Raw genomic sequence first — 10,000 nt, 5'->3', positions numbered from 1 at the left:
ATGAGATATTTTCATCGTTAGATTAAAAACATAATTACTTTTATATTTGTTATATATGCACTTCCCAATTGAGGTGGGTATCGAATATTAGTGCCAAGGATTTTTTATTATCTTGGAATTGGTTTTTGCCCAACGTGATTTATATGTCTTAGTGTTGTTTCCATTGCTATTTTAGTAAAATATTATTGCTCAACCGTCTTTATACAGAAAGTCTGAATCTGACAGATGTAGTCCAGACTTGCATTATTAAAATGGTGTTAACCCTTTGCAAGAGACGAAAATTAGCACAAGGACTCGTGAAAGATATTCGTTCGATTTTGCAGCATGACAATCTCATTGCCACCTGAAAGGACAAGTTGATTGTATCTAAACTATCCACAAACACCTTTTCCTGAAGGTTGAATGCCATACTACCTGTCCTTCAGGAGCTGCACTGACCCTGGCAACCAGTAACCCTACGAGGAATACTTCCTTGCTTATATTGTCCACCCAACTGATTGATACTCGTAAATCCTACTTTCCCTTTACGGCTCTGTCATTACCACACAAGCCTTTAGGATGGAATTATTGGGAAATATTAACATTTATTGCAACAACGTTTACCTGGACATAGTGGTTACCTGCCCATGTAAATTGCTACCAAAACTACATGGAAGGTATTTGTGACTTTAGCAAAATAAGAAATGAGAGCTTAAACAGAAACAAGAACTCGGCTACTCGGCAACAACTGGGCCGCATGGTGTTCTGACACTGCTCACTAACAATTTCCTAATGGCTAATGCGGTAGGTTTCACTTCTTTGATCCGATATTGTCCCACATACGCTGGTTCTAACTGATGGATTTTTGCCTGTTACCCGTTAAGGTATATCCAATCTCCCACAATCACTACAACTAGTTTAATAGAAAACAGACCATCATATTCCCCGCTGTTTTTCGTCAGCCTTGTACCCAAAACTTTTCAAGGACACTCCTCGCCCTTCATAACAAATTATAGAGGTATACTGGATATGGTTCCGGATATAACTTTGTAATTGGTGTGATTAATCATGACCATATACAGTAAACGGGATTCTGCCCATACACTTCAAAGAGTAACGTGTCCATAATAAATGCATTGTATGCAACACTGAAGGCCAACTCTGAAGTTTGGAGCATCCCAAACCAATGTCCTAATTCATTGGCTACTAGGTAACAAAAGTATCCCCACTTTCTGATTATGAGACTACAACAACCCATTTGCAGAGGCCTTTTAAGTGGCTGCTGGAAATTGTTCTGTTTTTATCTATGTGACTGGTTTGGTAACTGTATTATTTCTTTCCATTATCACGTATCAACACTTGGACAGTTAAATCTAGAAATGAAGGAGCGCAGTGGATGAGCAACTGAGTTTTCCGTTTTATAAAGCATAGCATAGGTATGAGGGTATTGGGTGAAGTCATCTACAAACACGCAATGCCAAAAGAAAAAGGACCAACCACATTTACTGTACACAATACTCGATAAAATTTTACAGGTAGCACGGGCCACCTTCTGGCTTACAGCACAGTTGGTAGGTCTTCCTTAAAGCAGCTGCAAGCATGACACTACTTTGTATACATTTGTATTGTCTTTCTCATTCTTAACAAAAAGAAGAAATGATCTGCCAATTTTAAAGTTTTCTCAATCACCAAACATCGGGTAATGGACTTGAATGAACAAATGAATGGCTCGATTAATTAAAGGGGAAATCAGGGCTACCCGTTCACAGTAGCATTTACTTCCACTCTTTTCATATGCACAGTATAAAATGGCGTTGTCCATGAACAATTTCATCCTCTTTCTTTCCAAGTGTGATCTGTTACATTCCATCCACACAAATCAATCACACCTGCATCACCAGGGTACTCAATCTGGACACTCCTGTCCATGTCTTTGGCCATCTAAAAGCATGCGTGTAAGTCCGTCTCTCTCTCTCTCTCTGTCTCTCTCTCTCTCTCTCTCTCTCTTTCTCTGAGTCTCTCTCTCTCTCTCTCTCTCTTTCTCTCTCTCTCTCTCTCTCTCTCTCTCTCTCTCTCTCTCTCTCTCTAGCAACTCCCATTTTTCTCTTGTCTGGAGTCAGTATTTACCCATTTTCTATTCAACTCTAACTCGGGTTAACTTGTCTAATAGTTTGGGTTGTTCGTTCTTCCTTTCTCTTTAGGGGCCTCGGGGTTACTCCTAACAATGTCTTTCGGAAGGACATCAACTACATTGTAAGCCTTATCTGGTATATGGTTGAAACCACGTATGATAAATTCTAATAATCATTCAATCCATTTCTCTTGTTTAAAAACAATTAATTTTGCAAGTAAATCAGATGGCCAAGCAAAGAGTCGTCATGCCTCTCTGTCCCATAGAATTGTCAACGCCTGTTGATTGAAGGTGCTAAAGCTCTTTTTATATGCAATTCAGCACAGGCTGCCCTCTACTCTTGTTGTGCTGTGAAATTACTCTGGGATATGTTGAGTATCTCATTGCAAACATAGGCAGGTGTTAGTTGGCTAAAAGCCTTCTCTTTTACTGCACCCCCATTTATTTCATTTTTCTTCTTTAATTCATCCAAAGGTCTTGCTCTTTCTCAAAAACTTCAGATAATCTTACGGCAATACCCAGCCAACTGCAAAAATCCGGCTACTATCTTCAGAGAATTTGGTCTGTGATACTCCTGGATTCCTTTTACTTTGTTGGGACAGATTTAAATACCTTCTGATGCTTTTCATTTTTTTTTTCATACATCTAGTATATTGTTGGACAATTCTCTCTATTCTTATGATGTCACAAGATAAACAAGAACATTGTGATCAATCAAGGAAAATAATACTGACATTATGACTCTGAAAAAGGGATTAGGATACTTCAATCTAAAGTGAAGAAATTAAATTGAAATAGACGATCATTTGCTACAATTCCAGGTTTACTTTTACTGTCCTGTCCTTATGAATGGGAATTTGATGATGGCCAGATTTCAAATCGCTAGATACTGTAGTATTTGCAGTTTGCACCTTTATGAGCAGCACCTTGACCGAGGGAAGATAATATACATTATCTTTAGTAATTTTGTTCAATTTCCTAATATCAATGGAAAGTCTAATGGACCCATCCTTAATGTACAGTAACTACAACTATTGAGGAAGCCCAGGGGGAATAGGTTTCTTGTGTACTCATTTATAATCCCCTGTTCCCTTTACTTAATATTCACCCTATCTATATCCCCCTGGAAATAAACAAGGATCCTATTTGTAGATAGTAGGTTAGCCAGGGCACCAGCCACCCGTTACGATACTACTGTTAGAGAGTTATGGCGTCCTTTGACTGGCAAGACAGTATAACATTGGGTCCTTTTCTCTGGTTATGGCACCTTTTTCCCTTTGCCTATACATACACCGAATAGTCCGACTTATTCTTTACATATTCTCCTCTGTCCCCATACCCCTGACAACATTGAGATTACCAAACAATTCTTCATCACCCCAAGGGGTAACTACTGCACTTTAATTATTCACTGGCTACTTTCATCTTGGTAAGGGTAGTAGAGTCTATTTAGCTATGGTAAGCAGCTTTCCTAGGAGAAGGACACTCCAAAATCAAACCATTGTCCTCTAGTCTTGGGCAGTGTCATAGCCTCTGTCTTAGGTTAGTTTTCTTGCTTTAGGGTACACGCAGAACACTAATCTATCTTATTTCTCTTCTTCTTGTTTTGTTAAAGTTTTTATAGTTTATATAGGAAATATTTATTTCAATGTTGTTACTGTTTTTGAAATATTTTATTTTTCCTTGTTTCCTTTCCTCACTGGGCTTTTTTTTTCCTGGTTGGAGCCCCTGGGCTTATAGCATCCTGATTTTCCAACTAGAGTTGTAGAAAAGGAAGTAATAATAATAATAACAGTAATAATATAGGGTCTTGAACTGGTAGGAGCTGCCTCCCTGTCTCAATACTAAAGGCAAATTGGTAATCCTCCCAGTTGGTTCGTTCCCAAGTCACACATATTATCAGTTCCCAAAGCAATTCTCCAGTCACTTAAATTCACCAATTGATATGTGCATTGTTGACCGTAATTTCCTTTTACACCTTCCAACCGCCCATCCAACCTTTTCTCATGGGGCTTTATGTACACTAATATTTCATTTGAAAGGGGTCAAAAGGGAAAGACTCCTATATTTATTAGTACTTTTTGAAGCAAAACCTCTCCTTTTCTGGTAGTACAGTTAACCTACTTACCTATCTCTCCCCTCCTGTATAGGCACTAACACTATCCCCACTCATTCCCACTATATGAAGTTCGTGCCCATCAGCCAGCACTAGTATGGACCTTCCTTCACCTCCTAAAATAACAATTTTATGCTGTTGTATAAAGTCTAGCCCTAAAATACATCTGATCCCAATATACCAAAGCTCAGCTATAAAAATTATTAAAATAAAACCATAATCCCACCTCGAATGGCTGCCATGCTCTGTGGATTGTTTTTACGATGATATCCTGGTGTAGCGAGGTACTGTACTTCCTCGTTATAGACGCTAGATACTCTCCCCATGTCTAATATGGTACGATTTATCTTCCCTTTGACGTTCACATGTACCACTAGTACCGTGAGCAGCTCTGCAGGACCTGGGATAGAAAAATAATATCCTTCATGAGACTGTTGCATCCAGTTATCTCCCCCTCTAGTCAGTGCAGTGGGAAGACGGCCAATGTCCTCCCGCCGGGCTGGGACTACTTGTTACCTTGATGAATTCTGCTGGCAGAGGGCAGAAAGGGCTAGGCATGGCTTTCTCCTAGCACTTTTTCCTTCGACAACTTCTGGCTCTTCTTCCTCAGGGATTGGGCTAGGTAATTCCAGTCCCCTGGCCCCCTACATTTTTGTCAGCCAATCTCGAGAGAGGTAATCGTAGGCTTGAGAGGAGTGGATTGATTTTGAAGTAGGGCACTCCATTCATAGTTGTCCCTTACCACCCCTTATTGGGGAATGTCGCCATCTGATCCTCCTGGGTAAGGGTTTAAGGGTGGCCACTTACCCTTGAATATTAATAGCTACTTAATCACCACACTCCTGTTTCCGGCTATCGATGATATTTTGCATGGCAATGATAACATCTGCCAGAATCCTGTTAACATCAAGCAAGTGTAGGAATAAATATTTGGAAACAAGATATCATAATTAGAGGCAATAGCCTACTTATTGTATAGATATCTAATATTATGCCATATATTATTTACATTACGTACAGCTATGAACATTACATTTCCTTTATTATTATTTTGTAGAAGAATGATATTTATTTCCATTTATCTTTGCCCATTACATATACTGTACGACCACTTTTTCATTATGCATCGTGGCAACAATGTAATTAGATGTGTCAACACTGCTTTTCTTTCTGCCATGTGCATACAATAGTCAGTCATTGTTCAGTGGTCACTGTATCGACAAGCATGGACCTGCTTCCCGCTGCTTGTCACATTTATGTCCGTTTGTCTCTATTATACGGGATTTTAAAGAACCTACTGGTTTAAATTGTCACCCTCCATTACATTTATTACATGGATGTTTGTGGCAGTATCACACACATGGCGCAGTGAGTAACCGGACGTTATGGATTCCAAGACGACGACCGCCATTGCTGTGTACTTCTCGTCTCGTCTCGCACATTGGATCCCTTACAGTGACTCAAGATTTTAACTACAGTGTCTCTTAAGAACGATACAGTGTTTGTTCAGTGCAGGGTTAGAGTGTCAGTGTGTTACAGTGCTGTGTTGCATTATGTTAGTGTCCTTGCCAACATTTTTTTAGGACATTTGAACTCTGGTGCCATTTTCTCAGCAGCCCCACCACACGTCCTCCCTCTTTCATGCATCAATGGTGACTGAGACCCGAGGCTCTCACCCAGCGGCACGCTCACTCACCCCACCCGCCTCCCCTCGGATAGCAACACACTCGCTCATCGCACCCAACTGCCGCTTATTTCACAAGCTCACTGACAAACATTGTAATTTTTAACTCTCCAAAGTGATTTCTTTCGCTCACATACAGCGATTTGGATATTTTTCTGGATCTCTACAGATTTCAAGCTTTCTTACGACACCAAACTCAATATGGCTGAGCAAGAGGAACAGCTAATTGATTTATTGGATCAGACAGAGGATCGGACGGAGGATCAGGCAGAGGATCAAACGGAGGGTCTGACGACGGACGAAGTACCTTTGCACCTCCCCACTGCTGATGAAGATACCAGCAATCTCCCTCCTCCCCTGACTCCCAATAGGTCAGGAGACCACAATAATGATATACTTCATCTCATCCATTTTCTACAGACTTCCAGCCTGCAAGAACAAGACCGGCAACGACAAGAGGAGCAGACCTTCAGACTACAGATGGAACAATCAAGACAAGAAGACAACCAGCGGTTCATGTCCGTTTTCTCCTTGCTATCAGGACAGATTGCGGCATCGCAACCCCAGCAACCTAACCCCATAATTGCACCTCCTGTTACACCTGTTCCCCCAACCCCTGACTTCTCAGTGCATACACCTACAACTTCTAGCAAGCCTACGGTCCATCCCCCACCTCTCTTGCAACAAGATGCAATGTATCAAGCATTTCGCCAATGGAGACTCCGTTTTGAGGATTATGCAGCATTAGTTGGACTTGATAGATTACATCAAACTTCCCAGCTGATTCACCTGAGAACCTGCATCTCCCTGGACGTCCAGCGCCTGCTTACGCATACACAGGGCATCCCTCCCAACACATCACTTTCCCTTACAGAGGTGTTGGATACACTGCAGAAGCACTTTCGTAGCCTTAGAAATGAAGCCTTACGACGCAGGGAATTGTTGTCCAGTAAACAAGCTGTCGGAGAATCATTTGCAGACTACTACGCACGCCTCAAGGATCTCGCTGATGAAGTGGACTTATGCACTGGCAACCCCACCTCTTGCACTGAACGGCAATTGCAGATGGTAATTTTGATGGGTGTGAGAGACGAAGAGTTAATACAACGCCTTATCCCCCTCCAACCCTCAACTACCCTCGCAGAGTTTGTGACATGCTGCCGCTCCTACGAATCTACACGTGCAACTGCATCAGCCATTGCATCTTCCCCTAGCCAAGTCAACGCAGTATCTACATACAAGAAGAACCAGCGTCTACAGAAGAGGACTTCTCATCGATCTCCTGATCAACATTCTCACCAGTCTCATAACAGTGACCCTTGTCAATATTGCTCTCGCAAACACGATTCCGGAAAATGCCCAGCCACTGGTGCATCGTGCAATAACTGTGGACGAACAGGTCATTGGCCCCGCACTCAGAAATGCCCTGCTAAGGAAGCTCAGTGCAATAACTGCAAGAAACAGGGACATTTTGAGAAGATGTGCATGTCTACCAAGAAAAGTCAGACTGGATGTACAGCTTCACCTCCTACTACTAAGTCAAACACCAGCTGCCGTTTCGTGGGTGATAACTCTGGTAGTGAGTCCCCCACACCAGTCACTGTCTCTCTGTCATTTGGCGATATATCATCACATATCCAGCTAATCCCCGATACAGGAGCAGACATCACAGTGATTGGCACCATACATTTGGATGCACTCTGCATACCTCGGACAAGCCTTGAACCTCCACCCATGACAGACGTTGTGACAGCAGATGGATCCCCCATGACACCGGCTGTAGGATACTTCCAGGCAAAACTTCGTCTTGGCAACAAGTCTTGCTTAGCAACCATACATGTTCATGAGGATATCCAGACTCCCCTCCTCTCTCGTGAACATTGCCGAGCCCTTGCCATAGTGTCCCTGGACTTCACGAAGCCTATCCTCAAGGTAACACATGTCAACAGATGCGCTCAGTTTCCTGCCTCCGCCATGACGTCACCTGCAGCTATTAAGGACTATTTTCTTCGGCACTTCAGCGACGTCCTCATATCCAAGAAGGATCTACAAACCCAGCCACTAAAGAAAATGACAGGCTCTCCAATGAGGATTCACCTGAAACCTGGCGCTACACCCTTCGCTGTCCATACGCCCAGGCCCATTCCGTTTGCTCTCAGAGATCAAGTGAAAGAAGAACTTGACTCCTTGGTGCAACAAGGAATCATCAGACCAGCAGGCGACAAACCCTCTGAATGGTGCCATCCCATGGTCTTGGTACCCAAGGACAAAGGTGTGCGCATCACTGTGGATCACACCCATCTAAATTCTCAAGTAGCCCGCCCTACACACCCATCACCAACGCCCCATGATGCTGTCCGCAATATCTCTCCTACTGCGAAGTACTTCACCACAGCGGATGCCCTGCATGGCTATTGGCAAATGGAGTTAGCAGAAGAGGACCGCCACCTGACTACATTTATAACTCCGTACGGAAGATTCCAGCACTGTCGTGGGCCAATGGGATTTTCAGCAACAGGTGATGCATACTGCCTCCGTGGAGATATGCCACTACAAGGTGTTCCCAACTGTGTGAAAGTTGTAGATGATATCATGCTTTCCGACGAGGATCTCCCTTCCCACCTACAACACGTGCACCAGATGCTGACCAGATGCCGTCAATATGGCATAACCCTCAACAAGGACAAGTTCACTGTAGCCGCCCATAAAGTTAACTTTTGCGGTTATATCTTATCATCCGATGGTATTGCAGCAGACCCTGACAAGGTATCAGCTATACGGGACTTTCCTACACCATCTAACGTGACAGATGTCAGGTCGTTTATGGGTCTTGTCAATCAACTTGCCGACTTCACTCCAGACATCGCAGCAGCAGCACAGCCCCTACGCCCACTTATGAGCCCCAAACGCTCATTCGTCTGGACGCCTGACCATGAGCGAGCATTTAAGAAAGTCAAGACAGCTCTGACTTCACCTCCTGTCCTAGCACCCTTCAATCCTGCCTCGCCTGTAGTTCTACAAACAGATGCCTCACGCCTATATGGTCTCGGTTATGCCCTACTTCAAGATAACGGCCGAGGTCAGATGCGTATCGTCCAGTGTGGCTCTCGTTTCCTTACGGATACTGAGACTCGTTACGCCACCATAGAGCTGGAGCTACTTGCAGTCACTTGGGCTATAGCTAAGTGCGGCCTCTACTTGTCCGGACTTCAGCATTTCACCTTAATGACTGATCATCGTCCCTTGATACCGATTCTCAATCACTACACTCTGGATGCTATTGAGAATCCACCCCTTTAACGTCTCAAGATGAAAGTGGCCCCCTACATCTTCACTACAGTATGGCGCGCAGGGAAACAACTTTGCATACCAGACGCCCTGTCTCGCTCCCCAACCAGTCGCCAGCACTGCCACTTCTACTGACGACCAGGCAACAGGACCCATCATCGAAGAGGATAAGTCTCTACAAGAAATCCGCAGGGCCGCATCTCAGGATCAAGATTACAGTCGTCTCGTTCACTACGTATCCAATGGCTTTCCCACCAACCGCTATAATCTCCACGCTTTCGCCCTCCCGTATTGGAAGCTGCGGGACAACCTTTACGCGGATGGAGAGTTGGTATTGTACGGACCCCGGATTGTCATCCCTGCAGCCCTCCGTCGACGCACCTTGGATCGACTCCACGACAGCCACCGAGGGATTGAAGCTACTCGACGTCGTGCAATGCAGACAGTATTCTGGCCAGGCATCAATGCAGATATTAAGAGTAAAGTAGAAAGCTGTGAGGCCTGCCAACAGCTTCTCCCTAGTCAGCAACAGGAACCTTACATGTGTGACGACCACCCATCCCGGCCCTTTGAAAGCGTGTCGGCTGACTTCTTCCACGTAGCAGGGAAATCCTTCCTTGTTATTGCAGATAGACTTTCAGGCTGGCCTGTGGTTGTTCCCTGTGGACGTGACACAACTACAGCCAGAGTTACAAGAATGTTCTGTGTTTTCTTCCGCGAGGTTGGTGTTCCACTCCGCTTACGAACTGATAGAGGACCCCCATTTTCCAGCCACGACTTCAAGCAATTTGCTGACCGCTGG

This window comes from Palaemon carinicauda, chromosome 6 (assembly GCF_036898095.1).
Source record: "Palaemon carinicauda isolate YSFRI2023 chromosome 6, ASM3689809v2, whole genome shotgun sequence".
Taxonomy (NCBI): Eukaryota; Metazoa; Arthropoda; class Malacostraca; order Decapoda; family Palaemonidae; genus Palaemon; species Palaemon carinicauda.
This window is presented reverse-complemented; position numbering follows the sequence as displayed.